The 22,379-nt window shown below is 42.4% G+C and overlaps 1 protein-coding gene and 1 pseudogene across 1 annotated transcript in view; both read right to left on the bottom strand.

The window, feature by feature from the left end:
• LOC126092093 (ATP-binding cassette sub-family G member 1) overlaps positions 1-22,379 on the bottom strand; it is a 445,593-nt gene that overhangs the window by 269,500 nt on the left and 153,714 nt on the right. The window lies entirely within an intron of this gene.
• On the bottom strand, positions 16,882-16,999 carry LOC126093093 (5S ribosomal RNA; annotated as a pseudogene).

Here is a 22,379-nt window from a genome sequence, read left to right as displayed (position 1 = left end):
ACAAGGGCTCAGTATTACTGAGCTTTTGTGGTTTAGTTTGGAGAGAATGGTGTGTGATCTTTATCCACTTCCATCATCATTACCTGAATATGAAAATATGTTTTAGAAACAATGACATCTGATCCCCCTCCATAAGGGACTTGTATAAGTCATTACTAGACACTGGAAGCTGCTTTGAATGTGGCCGAGCGGTTCTAGGAGCGTCAGTCTGGAACCGCGCGACCGCTACGGTCGCAGGTTCGAATCCTGCCTCGGGCATGGATGTGTGTGATGTCCTTAGGTTAGTTAGGTTTAAGTAGTTCTAAGTTCTAGGAGACTGATGACCTCAGATGTTAAGTCCCATAGTGCTCAGAGCCATTTGAACCATTTTTTTTTTCCTGCTTTGAATGCCAACGGATTTTCTACGCCTTGTTAGGCAAGAGTGTGTTGTGCTTTTGGTTTTTAAATATTTCCGTGCACTTCCTGTAGGTGCACCCAATAAATGTGTGTTAAAGTGCTCTTGCCCTAAGATAGCAGTCTTAGAAGGAGATGTCCGCAGCAGTGAGATCGACCTTATGTAACCATCTAAAGGGCGATGTATATTAAGATCCCAGGTGTCACACCCTGCACCCTTTTACCCTGGTGGACCTTCATGTGCGAGCAACTGACGAAATAAATTTCGAAATTTAATTTTTTGTGGCTCTTAATACAGTTAAAAATGTTCTGGTTTGGAGAATGGTTGCGTCGTGTAGTGGATAGCGTAAGGTATTTGTGTGCAAATGGAGGCGGGTTCGAATCTCAACAAGTATCTCAGTTTTTAAATTTTTATCGAAATTACTTTCAGCATAATTTTTATTCAATTAATTGGTTTAAATATAATTTTTTAATTATGTTCCTTTATCACATCATTTTGATCATCATATCAACTTCTTCATTTGCTTTCATTTTTCTTCCTATCACTCTTTTTCCGCTTGAAATTATGTGAATTTAATTTTATGTATTAATTTCGATTTAATTTCTTTCATTTTAACATCCTATTTTTACCATCCATTCATTATTTTTATTCCTAATTTTGTTTTAATTTCGTTTTACTTATATCTTCTTGCGTTTTAATCTTTATCTGCGTTAATTTGTCCATAGTTCAATATGAATTCAAGTTATGTTTAAAATTGTTGTATTACGACTACAAAAAAAGCACATCTTGTAACAAAAGCAACTTTTTGACACCACTGCCCAGTCGTTACAAATATATTAGTTCGTCTTATGTTTTTAACCGATATATCGGCATTTTCAAAAATTATAATAGATAATTATAATTTAATTCACATTCACAAAAATTCCGACTGGGAAACTAGTGGTATAAAGAAAAAAATGAGAACAAATGAAGAAATTGATACGAAGGTTAAAAAACGTATGACAATGGAATATAAATTTAAAACAAGTACATTTAAAGCAATTAATTGTGTGGGATTAAAGGGACCAGACTGCGATGGTCACCGGTCCAGCAATTAATTGAATAAAAATAATGATCAGTGTCATTTCGATAAGAAAGTAAAAATAAAAAGAAATATTTATTAAGTACCTGACAATATTCGAACCCGCGCATTTTTGATCGTGATGGCCTAAACCCACACGTTACACCACGTGATCAGTGTATAAAAAGGTACGTTTTCTACTTTATTGTGCGCCATGTAAAATTCCAATTTATTTCGTCGATTACTCGCAAATAAGGCCCCACTAGGGTGAAAGGCTGCAGTACGTGATACCTGCGATCTTAACCTACATCACCGTACAGATGGTTGCAAAAAGTCTATTCCACCGCTGGGTACCTCTCCTCGATTAACGGACAGAGCTATAGGTAACTATTATTAAATCTATTTCGCGTGAATCGACCACGCAGGGACGCGTATTTGGCGACAACACGGTACGCTAAGAAGTCCCTGCACCAGAGTTACTCGATCGTTGCTGGCGCCGTGCGAAGCGGCCACAGCCTCCGAAGGCGGCTGCTAAGGTGCGCGGGTGCTGACCTTGGCTACGTCCAGAAGCTTCCGGTGGGCTGGATGTTGAGGCGGCGCCGTGAGGTCGCCCGGACGGCTCCGCGTCGGTGCTTTTCCAGAAGGACTCCTGACGGACGCAAACAAGACAGGGAATCCAGCATCTACGCGTGCCTCGGGAAAACGATCCACCCTTTGCCTTCACCGGGTCGAACCTTCGTCACACGCACACCGCTGCTAATGGCTAGGCTAGCCTAAATCGCTCACTGCCGGTCGGAGATTATTACTGGTGTCCCACCACAACAAACACGCCTCTGACGTAAGCTGTCTGTTCGAGACCGTCATTGTACCTCTTACAGTGACGTCCGTAAATGAAGAAAAATCTCGAGTATTCATACGGGTGGCGCCGTCCAGATGATGCAATATTTCTGCAGGCGTTTTTGGCGTCAATAGACGTCACTCATGAAAATATTCCAGACCATTATCAACAAACACCAGTAAAACCTAAGATCGAGATCAAACAACTTCCTGTGGCGGGCAACCACAGCTCAGAGACATTATGAATAAAAATAACATCACTCAACACCCAATCGCCACTCAAATTATCATAAAAATTATAACAATTAAAAGTCAAATATGATGCGGTGTTTCTAAAAGTCGCCTAAGTGTATAAGGTGCATTACTCGCAGCTTCCGGTTTCACGTCAGTATAGACTAGTCTTCAGATTTATAATGGTTACATATCCGTACTGTAGATGGAGAGTTACGAGTAGCAGCTTTCAGGAAGTTACCCACGTTAAGAGTCAAACCACATTGAGTACAACGAAAAGATTCTTCTGAAAATGTACAAAGCATGACTGTTGAATGAGTCAGGCGGAACAACATCCGAACGATGTAAGTTCCAATATACACCAGCTGTACCAAACAATATAAACACACTTTAAAGTCCCTGTGATGTTTGTACTTAAGCCGTCTTGCTAGCAGTTCGATGTGGTGTAAGCAGACCGTGAGGCTAGCAACACACTGTTTTACTTATTTCATTTTACACAAGTAGATCTTATAATATATCCTTCTGGGAGTTATCTGGCCTGGCTTATTCAACAGTCACGATTTTACATTTTGAAAAGAATCTTTTGGGTGTACTCAATTTTATTGGAACAACCCACTACTGTGGTTTGACTCTCAACGTGGACAGCTTCCCGAAAGCTAGGACTCGTAATTGTCCATCTTCAGTTTGGAAATGTAACCGTTATAAACCTGAAGATGCGTCTATATTGACGTGAAACTGGTAGTTTCGAATAAAGTGCCTTTGTACAGCTATGCGGCTTTTGGAATCACATAATCATTATTGGCTTTTTAATTGTTGCAATTTTTATGATAGTTTGAATGGTTTTTGAGTATTGAGTGTAGTTATTGTTAACCACAGCAAAAAATCTGAGATAGTATCGCATAAGCGTTGATAAGGAAGTGAAGTACGTTGTTAACAGACTAGAGATGCACTAAGAATACCACATAAACGCCCGAAGCAGTGAATTCCAATGAAAATATAAGACAACGGTACGTCTGAGAGTTGACCAGTTGACACTGTGAGACAAGACAACTGAGTTTGTTACTTTGTTGCAATGGCGACAAGGTATTGTGGTGTTGGGTAGCTGAGACTATGAAATTGAGACGAAGGTACTGAGTTTATTAGTTTGTTGCAATAGCGACAAAGTATTGTGATGTTCACCCACGGACCTCATGTAGGCACCTGTTCAAGGAGCAAAGAATTTTAACTGCGCCATCACAATACATATTTTCACTAATGAAATTCGTCATAAATAATCCATCACAATTTGAGAAGAACAGTGATGTACATATCTACAACACTAGAGGACAAAAAGGACCTTTATTATCCTTGTTAAAGCTGTCATTGCCTCAGAGAGGAGTTCAATATGCAGCAATAAAAATGTTTGATCATTTGCCCGACAGCACAAAATGTCTGACAGACAGCAAAGCACGGTTTAAATCTAATTTAAAATCATTTATTCTGGACAGCTTCTTTTATTCCATTGACGAATTTCTGCTAAAAATTCGGCACCCAGAGCAAAACCTTGCTTTTATATGTAACTGCAAAAAAAAAAAAAAAAAGGTTGAAATGGCTCTGAGCACTATGGGACTTAACACCTGAGGTCATCAGTCCCCTAGAACTTAGAACTACCTAAACCTAACCAACCTAAGGACATCACACACATCCAAGTCCGAGGCAGGATTCGAACCTACGATCATAGCAATCTCGAAGTTCCGGACTGTAGCGCCTAGAACCGCTCGTCCACCGTGGCCGGCTTGTAGCTGCATGAGTAGGAATAAAATGGTAATGTGCTCAGTAATGTTAACTGTAATCTGTATACATATCCTGTAAACTGAACGACTCTTTTGTCGAAATGATATGGAACGAGTCAAATGATCTATAGAGCATGTAACTATCTATTGTTCGCTAACGTTGCTGCGACAGCAAAAGGCCGAACTTGGAGAGAGCTAGGATGGAGGTAAAACTTTGGCCCTTTGTTCATGGACGATGACAACAGTAAGCGTACACAGGTTTTCTCATATATAAATTTCAAAGATGGTTGAATGAGGCGACGTGTAACGGGTGACCAACATTTGATATTTGAACCAAAAGGATAGGATCACGACCACTATCTATGATAGCACCTTGCGGCACTTGCAGTCGTATAACATCAAATGAGATTAAAGAACTTCACACAGGCGATACTCATGCGGGAGGATGCATCATCTATGTATTGGCCATCGTTTGTCACAGGATGGATAACGTAGGAGCTATAGATACAGTTTCAAATGAATAAATCACGAAACAACCAAATTACAATCACAATCACAGAATTCCAGAGTATTTAATTCTGGGAAGACATAAGAGCAACAAAATTAAATTATGTACACAGGTTTTCTTGCTAATTTTTCCAGAAAATATTGTTAGCCTGTCAGACGGTAATAATTGTCTTGGGGCAACGTTTCGACAAGTGCCCTATTCAATTCCTCTTGGAAGAAATCTATCGAAATGTTTTTTCTCTGCTACACTATTAATCATCTGAGAAACCGAGAGTATTTTATCACCATCCTTGTCGTTATAAATTAGGAAAAGAGTCACGAAAACACAAATAGTTCAGGGAAATATCAAACATTTTGCACCCAAACTGAGTACGATATCACAGCTTTACATTAGCCCGAAACAACGAGAAAAAGATAACAATGGATAAAATTAAGTAATTATGCATCTTCGAAACAAGAGGTTTCGAGGTAATTCTTCACGTGATAGAGAAACGCCCATAACCTCAAATGGTGATGCTTATTTATATTGCTTTAAAGAATGGTTGCATTGGATGTGGTGTGCTCTTGCCTCAACTGGATTGCTTAACAATGTCACCCTGCTAATAATCGTACAACTCACACTTTAACTAGGAATTTTTCACTTACACAACATATTGCCAGAGGTTGAAGTCATGAAAAAGTGTTACAACTGTCTTAGGACGAACTAAGCATCAATACCTACACCCTACATGTTCGAATTCAGCTACCTGTACATTCATTAGTGCAACAATAGTTTCAGTTAAAGTGAGATGCATTTGTCTTGGATATGTCACAACTGTTCAGATTTGATTTCTGCTCCGTACAGACACTACAGCTTAAGGTGAAGTGCAGGGGCAGTTGAAAATACCCCAAGAAAGGAACGACTAATTTGATTTTAATCTAGTCATCTTCCTGTTGCATTGAAAGCAGTTGCACAGACGCCAGGATTTCCATCTGCATGCGGTAGACGAATGAACAAGTGAAATGTAAATATTTTGTCACGCTCAAGAGATGCAGCTCTTGTAGGGCGGCTTGTTGTCGAACACTGCCACCATTGCTGAAACTATATAACAGTCATCTGAAATCAAGCAGCAAGAGGAATGGGAAAGACAAATGATTTTAACACATTTGAACACGGATAAAACATCAGGACCAGATGTCGCACATGTACTGCATTGCCCAAAATTCCTCGACTCCGATGAAATCGACCTCCCAATGATAAACTGTCAAGGTCAACAAATGTGAACGAAACGCTCCGCTGTCCTTTAGCTCGGGTTACAGCAAGACTGGATGCTAGAAGCACCAGAAAAGCCACCTGGACTAAGGATCTCCCTAAACTCATTGCTACACGCCGAAGGCAGGAGAAGAGTACAACGTAAGGAAAGTGACATCTTCGAATTGCGGAAGGTCACCCTTTATGAAATGGATCAACGTGAGTGGTATCTGTCTCCACACTGACAGGAACGGTTCGGTACATGTGCGCAGTGGCACATAATGGTTTCTATCGGTCCTCGGCTAACACAGGGAGATTATCTTTTAGGTGGAGTACATCACAGTGTACACAGCATGTTCACACAGAACTCCCGTGAAACTGAAATTTCAATGCTACAAGACGATTCAGTTATTAGTGAGGCCGACGGTTCTAAATTGTTTGAACAAAAGTAGACAAACACTGTTCTTAGAAGTACTGTATCATATTCAAGATTTTATGCAGGATGTGTATGCTGCTATCTTCAGTACAAGAATAAAATGGATAATTTTGTTTACTATGGTTGTGTTCAGTCTATTGTCCCCTAGACGGCCGGAGAGGAAGGGGTGGGAGTCATGTCGGTGAAAGATGTTACCAGAAAGATATACGGCGTCAGCTCAAGAACTTTGTGTACGTCATTTATCAAGCGCTTCGGAATTTTCCGTCATCCATGTACATACACTCTTCATTCGGACTTATGGTTAATAATACGCCGTCATTCAAAAGAAACTGTGCCGGCCGCGGTGGTCTAGCGGTTCTAGGCGCTCAGTCCGGAACCGCGCGACTGCTACGGTCGCAGGTTCGAATCCTGCCTCGGGCATGGATGTGTGTGATGTCCTTAGGTTAGCTAAGTTTAAGTAGTTCTAAGTTCTAGGGGACTGATGACCACAGATGTTAAGTCCCATAGTGCTCAGAGCCATTTGAACCATTTGAAAAGAAACTGCCATATTCATTTTGTGGGCAGGAGATAGAATATCTATTTGTACGTGGCTAACATTTCCCTAATCATTGTACTGAATGGTGTGCACTATTCTGCGGGTTCCATTCTTAACACACTTCTAGCTGGCCTGAAAATGCAGGAGATAAAACCTCATACCATGGATTACATACAAATTTTCAAGTTTCCACTGAAATAGCCTAGGATGATACGGATTGTAGACAATGGTGTGCGATGATTAGATATTACTCCAGTACCTGTGAGTTTCGACGGTTATTTAACGGTGATATGTCTGGATGACTTTCCAGTACTTTCTGCCACAGGAAGCTGTTTCCACAAACAACCGCTTCTGCCATCATGGTCGAATCTGGTACTGAGCATAACTTGAGACGCATCTGTAACGTAACATTATAGTTCAAAGTACAGCTTCTAGGATTAAAAAATCACATGATGCTTTCTTTTGAAAGTGCATTACTTCAGCACATAATATTCAGATACACCACCAAGCAATACGTGCCAAATGAAACGGTAGCTGCATTAATTCGAAGAAAGGAGAATTACTGATTGAGCTATAATAAAGCGAACAGTACAAACACTATTACTGACCAGGCATATGAAGGGAACTACCGTACAGCGGACATAACACTTTCTTATTATTGTGTGCAGAGTGTAACACTATCTAATCCCACGTGTCTCAACCTTTTTTCCCTTTGGGGCACATAAAAGTGCGTTTCAAATTTTCATTACACGCCGGCTTGTGATTTTTTCCTAGACGAAAAAAAGCAAACAAATAAAGTACATACGTACATAGACTTTTTTAATTATGGAACTACTACGAGATATACACTCCTGGAAATGGAAAAAAGAACACATTGACACCGGTGTGTCAGATCCACCATACTTGCTCCGGACACTGCGAGAGGGCTGTACAAGCAATGATCACACGCACGGCACAGCGGACACACCAGAAACCGCGGTGTTGGCCGTCGAATGGCGCTAGCTGCGCAGCATTTGTGCACCGCCGCCGTCAGTGTCAGCCAGTTTGCCGTGGCATACGGAGCTCCATCGCAGTCTTTAACACTGGTAGCATGCCGCGACAGCGTGGACGTGAACCGTATGTGCAGTTGACGGACTTTGAGCGAGGGCGTATAGTGGGCATGCGGGAGGCCGGGTGGACGTACCGCCGAATTGCTCAACACGTGGGGCGTGAGGTCTCCACAGTACATCGATGTTGTCGCCAGTGGTCGGCGGAAGGTGCACGTGCCCGTCGACCTGGGACCGGACCGCAGCGACGCACGGATGCACGCCAAGACCGTAGGATCCTACGCAGTGCCGTAGGGGACCGCACCGCCACTTCCCAGCAAATTAGGGACACTGTTGCTCCTGGGGTATCGGCGAGGACCATCCGCAACCGTCTCCATGAAGCTGGGCTACGGTCCCGCACACCGTTAGGCCGTCTTCCGCTCACGCCCCAACATCGTGCAGCCCGCCTCCAGTGGTGTCGCGACAGGCGTGAATGGAGGGACGAATGGAGACGTGTCGTCTTCAGCGATGAGAGTCGCTTCTGCCTTGGTGCCAATGATGGTCGTATGCGTGTTTGGCGCCGTGCAGGTGAGCGCCACAATTAGGACTGCATACGACCGAGGCACACAGGGCCAACACCCGGCATCGTGGTGTGGGGAGCGATCTGCTACACTGGCCGTACACCACTGGTGATCGTCGAGGGGACACTGAATAGTGCACGGTACATCCAAACCGTCATCGAACCCATCGTTCTACCATTCCTAGACCGGCAAGGGAACTTGCTGTTCCAACAGGGCAATGCACGTCCGCATGTATCCCGTGCCACCCAACGTGCTCTAGAAGGTGTAAGTCAACTACCCTGGCCAGCAAGATCTCCGGATCTGTCCCCCATTGGGCATGTTTGGGACTGGATGAAGCGTCGTCTCACGCGGTCTGCACGTCCAGCACGAACGCTGGTCCAACTGAGGCGCCAGGTGGAAATGGCATGGCAAGCCGTTCCACAGGACTACATCCAGCATCTCTACGATCGTCTCCATGGGAGAATAGCAGCCTGCATTGCTGCGAAAGGTGGATATACACTGTACTAGTGCCGACATTGTGCATGCTCTGTTGCCTGTGTCTATGTGCCTGTGGTTCTGTCAGTGTGATCATGTGATGTATCTGACCCCAGGAATGTGTCAATAAAGTTTCCCCTTCCTGGGACAATGAATTCACGGTGTTCTTATTTCAATTTCCAGGAGTGTATATTTAACAAATTTATTACCTCAAGATAATTCTTTTATGTTCAGGAAGGTATTAGAAATCTTGCGACGTTCCTGACATGTATTAGCGACACATTAATTTTGCGATACGGCGGTTGAGAAACGCTAGTCTAGTCATGCGTGACTCAGACGCGTAACTGACATAAAAGTCCCTACTACAGGCAACATCTTGCGTAATGCTGTTTTTATTGCTGTTTACCGGTGCAAAGAGGCAGCTGTGAGATACCACGTGCAGGCAGTTACACTCGCAATTAACAGAAACGATCTGTTTCTCATAAAAGCCCTGCTATTGGTCGTGCACATACCTTCCGGAAAATTACTGCAGAAGAAAAAAGAAACACTTCTGCCCATACTGTAGATTGGTTCTACTACATTTGAAATGAATTTACTGTTTTGCCCGCTCGTAGCCTGTTAGCCTCACCATGAATCTCAAGCAATGGTCTCATTTGGCCAAATACACCAGAATTGCGCCGCTGATTAGTACACATTTGGGGGTAAGCTCACGAGAAACACTGCTCGTCTAAATCGTACACACACACACACACACACACACACACACACACACACAAATTCAGTGTGCATCACAGCTGTGAATTTATTATATGAAGGTGACATTTTTTCGCTTAGGTTGCTTTTATAGAGATCTAATCTTCATTTTTCCCACCTTAAATTCACCGAATATCTGTTAAACTATTAGGAATAGCAGAATTTTTACACTAAAACCAACGGAAGTACATTAGTAGCGTATTCACATACTGCCATACGTCTGGAACTTTGCTCCTAGCTAATTGCTCGATAATGGCTAAAAATCCGAACAAGATGCAGAAGAAAAAATATGGCCTTTCGGAAAAGGCCACCGTCATTCGCATAATACTGTTTTGAAACAAAGATTTACCAATGTTGAGAAATTTGTAAAAGATTCCAGAAAATAGTCTCGAATTGGTGTTTAACGGCCAGTCGTCGATGAGGTCATTAGAAACGGGCTCTCACGTTTCAGATGGAACAGAAGGAAAAGTAAAGCGAAAGTAAGGCACGAGAAATTTAAATTCACACGCATTTGGAAAGACTTTATTGACAACCAGTTCTAGATACGGTTACGAGCTTCGAATGTTGAAACGGCAGAAGCTAATATGACCGGATTAATGTTTATATATATTTCCGAAGATGTGGTTTGAGAAGCACGAAAGTTTAAGAGATATAATTATGTTTAATTTTTGCGTTATAATGTCCTAATGTCCAACCAAAGATTTAGAGCAGACCTATTTAGCGGATGTGTTTTTTTGTCTGCTTCCTCCAAATCTATTTTTCTTATCGCTCCTGCTTTCTCCTTCTTTACCTGCACAAGCTTTTTCCCCTTTCTTCTAGAAGATCTAGTGCTTCGTTTTTGCATAAACGTTTTTGTCAGTCATGAATTTAGTTCAGTTCTGCATAATGTTCGTAATCGTCTCTTTTAATTTTAGGTATCTTTTTGTTCAGTTTTCACTGAAAGCAAAAAAAGGTGATTCCTTTGATAAGTCTACAGGTGTTCATTCTGGTAATATTGTCATCAATTTTCAGCTATCGGTGACTGTTTGATATAAACTGTGTGATTTTCTTTTAATAAAATTGTTCTTGGACTTCTTTCTTGATTTAATTAGCGAACTTGTTACAGAGACAAAATTTTTCAATCCATTTTTTAAACACAATTACCGTGATTTAGTGTCTTAATGTCGTCAGCACATCTATTGTGCCTTTTTTTTTATTCTACTCGTTAAATTTGATTCTGGAGTTGGTTTGTATGTTTCATATTACCTTCATTGATTCACATTCTACTTTGTGACGTTGTGTAGCATAGACTTGTCTAATTGCTAAGTTTAATGCACTCCAGTTATATGAATGATCAGTTATATGAGAGCGCGTAACTACTCACTTGATGTCATATAGCTACTGGCGATTGTGAATATAGCTAATATTTTAATTTGCTGACAGGACATTAGGCATTCATTTTATTCTACGATTTTATTCATCGGTCTTCTGCTCCGCATTGTGCGGAACACAGATCGATCATATCAGCTATTCGTAACATTTAAGGTGAGATGATGTAGTGTGACTCACTTTGTGTTGGTCAGAAAGTGTGTTAAGCTGTCCGATGGAGCATAAAACGTGATTCATCTGAAAAGGCGATGCGCAAATTCCAGCCTTCGTCGCTGAGGAAAGCAGTCAGCACGAGTGCTCGAACCAGGCCCCAGCTGCAGAGCCCCATAAGCTATACTGTTCGCTGAACAGTGGTTGAGGAGGCGCTCTTGGCAGCCCCTTGGTTCATCTAGGCGATCAGTTGCTCAAAAGTTGCACGTCTATTCAAGCGAACACATCTCCACAGCCGACATTCACCCCTGTCATCTGATCTGTGGCCCCTGATGCACTTCTGTTGCCTCGGCGCCGATTTTAGATGGCGCCATTTTGGCATGAACGGTGTGCTTCAACCACAACGGCTCGCGAACAATTTACAAACGTAGCCGTTTCGGGAATGCTTCTACCTTTGTCGTGAAGGCCAATGAGTATGCCCTTTTAGACGTCAGAAATGTCATTCCGTTCCTGCATTACTACAACAAATGCACTGTTCTCTACGTCCCCCAGACTCCTTTATATACACTCCGTTGCTTGTGCTTCCCCCTGCCGTCTGTGAATGGTTTTTGCACGTTAACATCGAACGTAGACGTGGTCCCATAATGTGACTGGACCGCTCATAACGCGACTGGACTATTTAATAAAATTCGTATGGAATCCTCGAGAGAGCGGGTGCTACGCACACTTTTCCGGTGTTTCTTTCATGAGAAGGCACTTTAATGTGCGTGAAAATATGTCATTTTTGTTACTGAAGTACCGGGTGATCAAAAAGTCAGTATAAATTTGAAAACTGAATAAATCCCCGAATAATGTAGATAGAGAGGTACAAATTGACACACATGCTTGGAATGACATGGGGTTTTATTAGAACCAAAAAAATACAGAAGTTCAAAAACTGTACGACAGATGGCGCTTCATCTCATCAGAATAGCAATAATTAGCCTAACAAAGTAAGACAAAGCAAAGATGATGTTCTTTACAGGAAATGCTCAATATGTCCACCATCATTCCTCAACAAAAGCTGTAGTCGAGGAATAATGTTGTGAACAGCTCTGTAAAGTATGTCCGGAGTTATGGTGAGGCATTCGCGTTGGATGTTGTCTTTCAGCATCCCTAGAGATGTCGGTCGATCACGATACACTTGCGACTTCAGGTAACCCCAAAGCCAATAATCGCACGGACTGAGGTCTGGGGACCTGGGAGGCCAAGCATGGCAGAAGTGGCGGCTGAGCACACGATCATCACCAAACGACGCGCGTTAGAGATCTTTCACGCCTAGCAATATGGGGTGGAGCGCCATCCTGCATAAACATCGTACGTTCCAGCAGGCGTTTATCAGCCAGGCTGGGGATGATGCGATTCTGTAACATATCGGTGTACCTCTCACGCGTCACGGTAGCAGTTTTGCTGTCCAGCGCCATTTGTCGGACATTTTGTGAACTTTTTTTTTGTTCTAATAAAACCCCATGTCATTCCAAGCATGTGTGTCAAATTTTATCTCTCTATCTACATTAATCCGTGGTTTATTAAGTTTTCAAATTTATACTGACGTTTTGATCACCTGGTACATTTCAAGATAAATAAATAACATTCAGTTAACATTGTGTGGAATGTTTAACATCTAGATCTTCCTGTTAGGTTGACAAACAACGTGCGCTGAACGATGTGCTCTGAAGTACCCGCAAAAAAAAGTGTAGAGCACATCAAAGGTAACCGTCCCGGCGATAAAGAGGTTATTAGAGGCAGAACGCAGGCTCTGAAGGCTGCAGCAAATGCCTGACAGAGTCGTAAACGTAAGAGTAAATTACAAGGCAAGACGACAAAAAACAACCTGCTTTTTGATGCTGCCACGTGCAGACAGAGATTTTCAACAGGTCTTGACATCGAGTCAAGGTGACGAGTAATGCGTTTTTGAGGGACTGCTTGTGAGGCTCAACCTCTTTTGTTTGCTGTTTGACTGTGAGACGACTAACAGTCCAGTTGATGTGTGTGTGTGTGTAGGTAATGCATGCTTTATGAGAGGTCCTCATTGCAAATGCAGGAGTGTAGAAATGGCAATTAAATAACGAGTAAAATATGTGCGAGTTTTGAGATACAGCAAAGAACCAAATCGCCGTTACCGTTCAGAAGAAAACTGATTGAGTGTAAAAAGGTAAGAATTTTGCGGAGCAGGAAGCCCAAATTCAGCACTGGTCAAGGACTTTTGTTTCGGTCAACAGCAAACGCTTGAAATAAGGTCATCGGGCTAAATTTTAAAAAACATCACAGACTCCGTCCGAAGAGGCTTCGAAAGGCCCAACGCTACTCACCGACCGTCGTGTCGTCCTCAGCTGATAAGCGTCACTGGATGGAGATATGGAGGGGCAAGTTGTCAGCATACTGCCCTCCCGGTCGTTCACAGATTTGTGACCGGAGCCGCTGCTTCTCAGTCAAGTACCTCCTCAGTTTGCCTCACAAGGGCTGACTGCACCTCGCTTGACTTCAGCGTAGCAGCGTAGCCGCGCGGGGTTAACCGAGCGGTCTCGGGCACTACAGTCGTGGACTGTGCGGCTGGTCCCGGCGGAGGTTCGAGTCCTCCCTCGGGCATGGGTGTGTGTGTTTGTCCTTAAGATAATTTAGGTTAAGTAGTGTGTAAGCTTAGGGACTGATGACCTTAGCAGTTAAGTCCCATAAGATTTCACACACATTTGACCATTTTTTTCTTCAGCGTACGGCAGCGCGTAACTTCGGCGATCTGACAGTAACCAGTGTAAACCACTGCGAAAGACCGTTGGCTAGCACACTGTATATTAGCCCCCTTCAAAGAGCACATTGGTCATTTTGTAGCACTGTATAGAGCATGTACCAGGCGGTCATTTGCCGCTCATCCCCTCCCCCCACCCCCGACTGCTGACATACGGGAATTGGACAGTAATATGGAAACACGGAAAACAAAACATATTACCATTGCTCATACGACATAGGAAACCATTAGTATTAAAAATAGCTTGCGGTCGTCTCGGAAGGGATAAAAACATGCTCTGCATCGATTTCCAAGGTATCTTACACCATTTTTTCCTTCAAAAACAGGTAACAAGGATGGAGGTGAGTAGCGGATACACAGCCTTCTCTCCAAAGTAGATTGCAAAGGCTTTATGATATTGAGTTCTGTTGACTGTGGTGAGCAGCCACTAAACTAGTGCGAGCTATGAGAATCGAAACCCTGTTATCTTCGAATGTAGCAGTCACTAAGGTAGTCCTGGACGGTGCGAGCCGTGTGAACAGAAGTCCTGCGATCTTGGAACATGACGTCTCCATTTGGGAACAAAAATTGTAAGCTACCATGGGATGGACCTGATCGGCCAAAATCGTCACATTCCTTGGCAACAGCACGACCTTTCAGAATACCCATGAGACCCGTGAAATACCACGATAATGCTGCCCAAAGCATCACCTGCGACGTTTCGCTGATGGCAGGTAAATTCGGCCGAAAGCTGGGAAACAGTGTACAGCAAAACTTATCCTACAAAATGACTTTCTTCCACTGCTGCACCGACCAGATTTCATGGCTTCGGCTGCACGATTTCCTGTTGCGCGCAATTCCCTGCTTTTGGAGTTCTACTCGTGTTGTCTTGGTGCTGACGGGATTCTGCATTGAATATTACGGCAGCGTCGTCTTTCTTTTTTCGTTACAATTCTCTTCAATGGCCACCTTTCACGATCACTCAACGCACACTTCAGTCGGCGTTGTGGCTTGCCGGATGATATTTTTCCGCTCTCGCTTAATGCTGTATAAATCTTCGATACAGAGCTTCTTGAAACACCAAACAATGCAGCTACCTTGGTTACGGCAGAACCCACCATACGAACACCAACAATCAGCCCACTTTCGCGTACACATAGCTCCGACATAATGCACTCACTACTACACAGGACATTATTATGATCACGACTGGCCGGCCGGGGTGGCCGAGCGGTTCTAGGCACTACAGTTGGGAACCGCGCGACCGCTACGGTCGCAGGTTCCGTTCCTGCCTCGGGCATGGATGTGTGTGATGTCCTTAGGTTAGTTAGGTTTAAGTAGTTCCAAGTTCTAGGGGACTGACGACCTCAGAAGTTATGTCCCATAGTGCTCAGAGCCATTTTTTGATCACGACTGAGACTTGCAACGGGTTGGGGACATTGCCCCGACGCAGTTCGTCGTCAAATACAACAGCGCAAGCTCCTTGCTTCACCAGAATTTCTATTTATATTCAAGCATGTAATTTTCATGCTGTTTGCTCATTTTTCTTCAGCCCCTATACGTCATGGCGGCAAATGGTGTGTATATTCGACTGAATGGAATCAGAGCAGTAACTTAGACGCAGAGGCGTAATAGAATGGTAGAAAGCAACTATCGTGTTTGCACGCTCCCTTGACAATAGGATGAAAGACGTTGTCCAATTTGCTGGTCTATCAACGCGAACTGTCCAGCGTGTTCAAAAATGGTTCAAATGGCTCTGAGCACTATGGGACTTGACATCTATGGTCATCAGTCCCCTAGAACTTAGAACTACTTAAACCTCACTAACATAAGGACATCACACAACACCCAGTTATCACGAGGCAGAGAAAATCCCTGACCCTGCCAGGAATCGAACCCGGGAACCCGGGCGCGGGAAGCGAAAACGCTACCACACAACCACGAGCTGCGGACTGTCCAGCGTGTCTACGATTAATGCTGTACCACTCGCATCCATATAACACAGTGTAAGAGCACTGGTCCTAGAAAGATACTTACCGGTTAACGACTCCACCATATCTTAGATCCACTCATTCAGATTTCCATGAACATGTACCAGGATGTTTATTTCAACATACTCGGTAAGCAAGTGTAACGTTTCCTCTTCTTCTTCTCATTCTTATTCGTTCTTGGCTTTCTCTCTCTCTGGGCTAAAGACTGTTTCCTACACCACGCCTTAGTCTGCCTTTAGGATGTCCATCTGTCTTTTCCCTGGACAGACTGTATTTCTTTTACCAGCTGGTGATTTATTTCTTACAGCTTTCACAATCTTCCATTCACCCATCTTTGTGTTTGTATCATTCATGTTTTCTCTTAAGCACCCACTCATTAATGGAACGCAATTTACGTTATTTTCTAATACTTTCGCTTCTGTTTGTATCTGTCAGTTTCTTCCCTGCCTTTCTCCTCAGAATTTTCATTTCCGTGGTTTCCAAAAGTCTTCTAGGTTTTGATATTTCAGGCCTTACATTTGATCTCACTATTGTTTTGCATACTCTTGCATCTGAACATACTAAACTCCTCCCGAAAAGACCATGAAGGCCCAACGGTATCGGCAGGCCGCTGTGTCATCCACAGTCCATAGGAGTCACTGGATGCGGATAAGGAGGGGCATGTGGACAGAACACCGCTCTCCCGCCGTATGTCAGTTTCCAAGACCGGAACCGCTACCTCTCAATCACGTAGCTCCTCAGTTTGTCTCACAAGGGCTGAGAGCACCCCGCTTGCCAACAGCGCCCGGCAGACCGGATGGTCACCCATCCAAGTGCTAGCCCAGCTCGACAGCGCTTAACTTCGGTGATCTGACGGGAACCGGTGTTACCACTGCGGCAAGACCGTTGGCTGCATTTGAACATACTGCCACTTTATTTCCCCAACGTCATTTCCATTACTGGACGGTTCAATATCACGGTATTTAAATGTCAATACCTGTTGAATAATTGTGTTTTCTTCAACACCATTTCTTGTCAAATTCGGTGCTATTTTTTGGCAAATTTCACAGTTATTTTTTGTCAGTTTTAGTGCTATTTTTGCGATATTCAAAATGGCTCTGAGCACTATGGGACTCAACTTCTAAGGTCATCAGTCCCCTAGAACTTAGAACTACTTAAACCTAACTAACCTAAGGACATCACACACATCCATGCCCGAGGCAGGATTCGAACCTGCGACCGTAGCGGTCGCGCGGTTCGAGACTGTAGCGCCTAGAACCGCTCGGCCACCCTGGCCGGCTTTTGCGATATTCAGTGCTGTTTTGTTACCAAATTCGTTTCTCGCGATTTCACTGTTTTTGTTGCAAATTTCGATGTTATTTAATTCCTTAACCGTGTTAAATTTGTTACCAATTACACTGTTATTTATTGCCAATTTTGGTATTATTTTTTGCCAAACTCGATTATACATACCAAATTCGGCACTGGTTTTTGTGTCGAATTCGATGTTATTTTTTGTCTGATTCGGTCTTATTTTTTGTTCTTTTTGGGGCTTTTTTTGCCAATTTGGTGTTATTTTACCGTTTTCGCTGTTATTTTTTTAAAATCAATTTTGGGATTATATCTTTCTCATTTCGGTGTTTATTTCTTTCAAATTCAGTGTCATTCTTATCCAAATTTGGTGCTACTTTTTCTGTGAGGTTTCGTATTATTTAATGCCATATTCTACGTTACCTTTATGCCAGACTAGTTTATTTTATGCCAGATTCGTTTTTAATTTTTTGCATTTTTCAATGTTTCTTTTGACAAATTCGAAGCAGTGTTTCACTAGATTCAGTGGTTTTTGCCAATTTCGGTGTGTTTATTGCTAAATTCCGTATATTTTTTTGTCAATGTCGACGTTTTTTTGCAAATTTCTGTATTATTTCTTTGCGAAATTCGGTCTTTTTTTTGACAAATTTGGTGCTTCGATCCCAATTTCGTTGCTATTTTTCTCCAGTTTTGTTGTTTATACCAATTTCGGTGCTATTTTTTAAGTTACATAGTATGTTACGCGGGAAATAAACGTAATTTAAAATTATATACGAAACATAGTCTTAAAAAAAAATAAGGCAAAATACAATTTCAGCATTCAATAACTATCAGTTACGTACTTGGTTAACTGTCGTCCTCATATTTATAACATTTTTCATACGGTAAAACGACGAATTTGCGATACTTCGTAACAATCGCCGATTTCGCGTTATTTTTCGCATTATCGTTTTCGCAGAGTTTTCATGTCCCTACTGATCAACAGTGAATGGAATATCTGAAGAATCGTTATCATACTAAATATAACATCAAAGTTATAACTATTGAACAGTCACCATGAAAACTCTAGGAAACATGAAATGATAAAACTTGTTAAATATAAAACTGTACGAGGAATTTTTCCTTATTTGTTTACCAGAGTTCACAGAAATTATTTACATGTCTTTACTTTTTGAACTGCAATGAATTTATATCTGTTTCTACTTACATGTGTAAGCGGAACATGCTTCTGCCCTCGCTTTTGGTGGAGTTATTACCATTTCTATTTGCCTGACATAGAAGCAGGTAAAGCAGTTCGTGTTATTTGACAGGTGACAGAGATGCACACTCATTGGTTGTGACACGTCAGCTTTTAACAAGCTGGTTGGATATATTGTTTTCTTCTTTGTGAACATATCAGTTCTATATAGTTATGTATTTTTGTCCTTCATGTTTAAGAGTTCTTCTGATGATTGCTTAGCAGTTGAAAGTTTAGATTGTATTTAGTGCAATCAAGAAAATATTAATAAATATTTCAATAAATTACATCGCGTTCTCCGAGTTTTCTTTTTTGTTGACACAGGAAATGATCATACACATATTCTCGCATATCAGAAACTCTCTAGCTAGAATTATTTACGAGGATCTTGTTCGTATAAGACGACACTGAGCGGAGGCAGGTAAAGAAGTTAAGACATGCGCTCACTCATTGTTCCCTTAATACGCACTTAACATGCAAACGTCTCTTCTCGGAGACGAATTACTCCTTAATAATAACGATGGAAGCGTTATGACGCAGGCACTACAATACAGAAATCGCATCGCTGAGGCATATCTTCCCATTCACGCGTCAATCACTTTCCCGGCGCACCTGTTAACAAAACAGGAAGTAGAAAGCAGGCTTCCCAGAGTCGTTAGCAACTAATGGGGCAACGTTGTGTATTAACGATTGTGGGAAACAGGTCTCATCTCAGTTGGGTTGACATCATAGGAAGACTCAGAGAACGTACGTTACACCAGATTGCGTTAACACCGCTATTAGGTGTTCGCGTGAGCTGGGGTATTCGACGTACAAACATCATTCGCTGACAAGGAAGTAGTTTCGTATGTGGAAGAGACGTGTGAGTCAGTTCGTGCGAAACGTCTCGTGGCGGAAGGTTAATGCCGAGAATGATTATTACGTATTTCGAGTATTAATGTCAACAAGACGCATTAAACGATGTCAGCGTTCGTAGGCAATTAGGTACCCGGTACACTGAGGCCTGCAATTTCCTATCCTACTTCGCTGACTGTCACCCTCAGATGCTGATAGAGATGGAATGAGTAGCGTTCACTGTCTGGACTGTAACCAAAATCTTAAATATAGCTGAATATGAGCTGTTATTTGTTCCCCAACTCGACCCCCGCTGCATTCTTTACCCTCTGATATGAATTTTTTCAAGGTGTCTTAGTCGGCAATCCATAAAAGCACGTTATTAAGACATAGAGGGTCGATCAATACATCTCATTTCTGCTAGCAAACTTTTCTCCTTATTTTATATTTGTTGCGTCTTTACACAAATTACATTATTAGAAGTTCACGTTACCAGTACTCCTAGTTAATCCCTTCTTATGCTACTTCATAGCACTTAATGCATCATCCAGCAGGAGCTGCTATCAGTAGAGAAAGCTAGTAGCTTGCTGTTAGCGTAAGAAATATTTTTCTGAAATTGTACTTAGCCGATTCGGATGTAATAAAATACTTACAATACTAAAATGTCTCTCAATTTGAAGTGGTGTAATTTGCCTTCGGGGCAGAGAAATATACTGTTGTTATTGTTGTGGTCTTCAGTTCAGTGACTTGTTTATGCAGCTCCCCAGTGGTGGTCTCTATATGATACTAGCCTTTTCCACGCAGCTTCCCCATCGTAAGCTTCGACTAAAAAGTTGCACATATCCATTCCTCCTTCCTCTCTGTGTGCAACGGCTCCTGGAAAGCTCGACAAGATGCGATCAGTGAGCAAACTAGGGACACTCCGCATTATATTTGTGTAAAACTTCATCGGATTTTAGCTGTGGTTTTAATTTAGCAACTAATCGGACCTTGGAAAAAATATATATATCCCGCGTACATCCATGTATACAGTGTGGTGAGAAACGGTCTGACAAGTTCGTAAGGGTGTTGCAGGATAGGTTGCGCCGAGATAGAGTCGTTGAAAAAAATTCGATGCACTGTTTCCGAACTAATTAGAATCGAAGTTAGCCAGCCAGACCATTGCGCGGACAGATTCAAGCGGTCCGCCAGATACAATTAGTCTCATCTGTTCTCACAGCGTGGATGACAGCGCACGAGACTGCTCAGACGTTGGCTCGGGTTTGACCATTACTGCCGTTCCATTTCCAGGTTTTCTACCGCCCTCTTGCTCGGTTTTAGCAAACCAAACGAAGAACACGTCAGGCGACCGTCTCTGGAGGGCAGATTGAATTTGGCTCGCAACGGCCTAATTGGCTAATTTCAGTGCTAATTACCTCACAAACGGTGCAATGTATTGAATTTTTTTCTTAATAATTATTTCTCAGAAAAACATAACCTGTAACACCGTTACAAGCTTTTCGGACTGTTTCTGAGCACCCTAAAGGCAATAGCCATTTGGGTGCGTAAATAATCTGCAGTTGCTCGCAGCCGCGTAGAGGGGTTGAGTAGCAGCTGTCAGGATCCTGACTTCTGATTGTGCACACAACTTAGATGTTGCCACTTAAAGGAGGCAGCTGTAAATGGTTTGGCATTTGCGACTCAGGAAAATTAGAGTCCCATTAATACAGCGTAAGGGCTTATGTTGGGGCGAGAGCTCGATGACTGGACGTTGGAGCGACCATCTTTAAGCGCTAAAGGTGATCGTCGCTGCACCACTAACTGTATTGAATTAAAGATCACTTTGCAACTGCACCATCATTTGAACGCATTTTGATTTCACCATGTACCAAATGGCTCGCAAGTAAATCATGCTGATATTCCGTATCTTATTGAATTATTCTGGGAATTCAAAAATGGTTCAAATGGCTCTGAGCACTATGGGACTCAACTGCTGAGGTCATCAGTTCCCTAGAACTTAGAACTACTTAAGCCTGCCCGAGGCAGGATTCGAACCTGCGACCATAGCGGTAGCGCAGTTCCAGACTGTAGCGCCTAGAACCATTCGGCCACTCCGGCCGGCTCTGGGAATTGATTTTATATTGTGGGCAACCACAGCTTAAGAATGCATTCTTCCTTTGAAAGACGTTTTAATACAACTTGGCAGAGTGATGGAGGCGTCCAATAATCTCTGCGTTTCGTTGTGAATGATTTGAATGTGTACCTGATGATGAACTTCGGTTACTAAACCGGTGGTACTAATAATGGAATATTCAACACCTGCTACGGTTTTGTTTAACAACAATGTGTTCTAGGAATGTTCTTAATTACTGGCAACAGTAATACATTGTTCCATAAAGAAACTTTCCTTGTCACTACATATTATTAGTTGATTCTCGTGCTCCACATTAAATACGCACAAGAGGAATTTAATGAATTAAATTTTTTCTTGGACAATTATTCACTGGAAGCGACAATGAAGAATAGATATGGATAAAGAATCCTATAATCAAGTTAGCAATTATTTCTTCGCTCGATAGAGGTATTTACGTGTGGAGTTAGTAATTTGAAGAAGAGTGCATCACTGAATTGTTTTATTTCAGTATGTTTTATTTCAGTTCGTTGGCGTATCAACGCGTACTGTCCTACGAGTCTAGATCAACGGTGTACTCTGAATACCTCGACTTGGGGGAAAAACAACTCCTCTAATAGCGTGCACAACAACATTTTCGTGATGTTCTTTATTCTAATGGCTTGTGGCAATCAATAGATTGACTTTAGTGCTGCAAACAAGTGCTACAGTGGCTGTGTCATAGAAAGCTACCTACTTACTATCGAATAGAAAAGCTACCACCTTAGATGAACCTCTGCTTACCGCATGTCACAATACA

Source organism: Schistocerca cancellata, chromosome 7 (assembly GCF_023864275.1).
Source record: "Schistocerca cancellata isolate TAMUIC-IGC-003103 chromosome 7, iqSchCanc2.1, whole genome shotgun sequence".
NCBI lineage: Eukaryota > Metazoa > Arthropoda > Insecta > Orthoptera > Acrididae > Schistocerca > Schistocerca cancellata.
The sequence above is the reverse complement of the archived record's forward strand: the minus strand, read 5'-3'. Positions and strand labels throughout refer to the sequence as shown.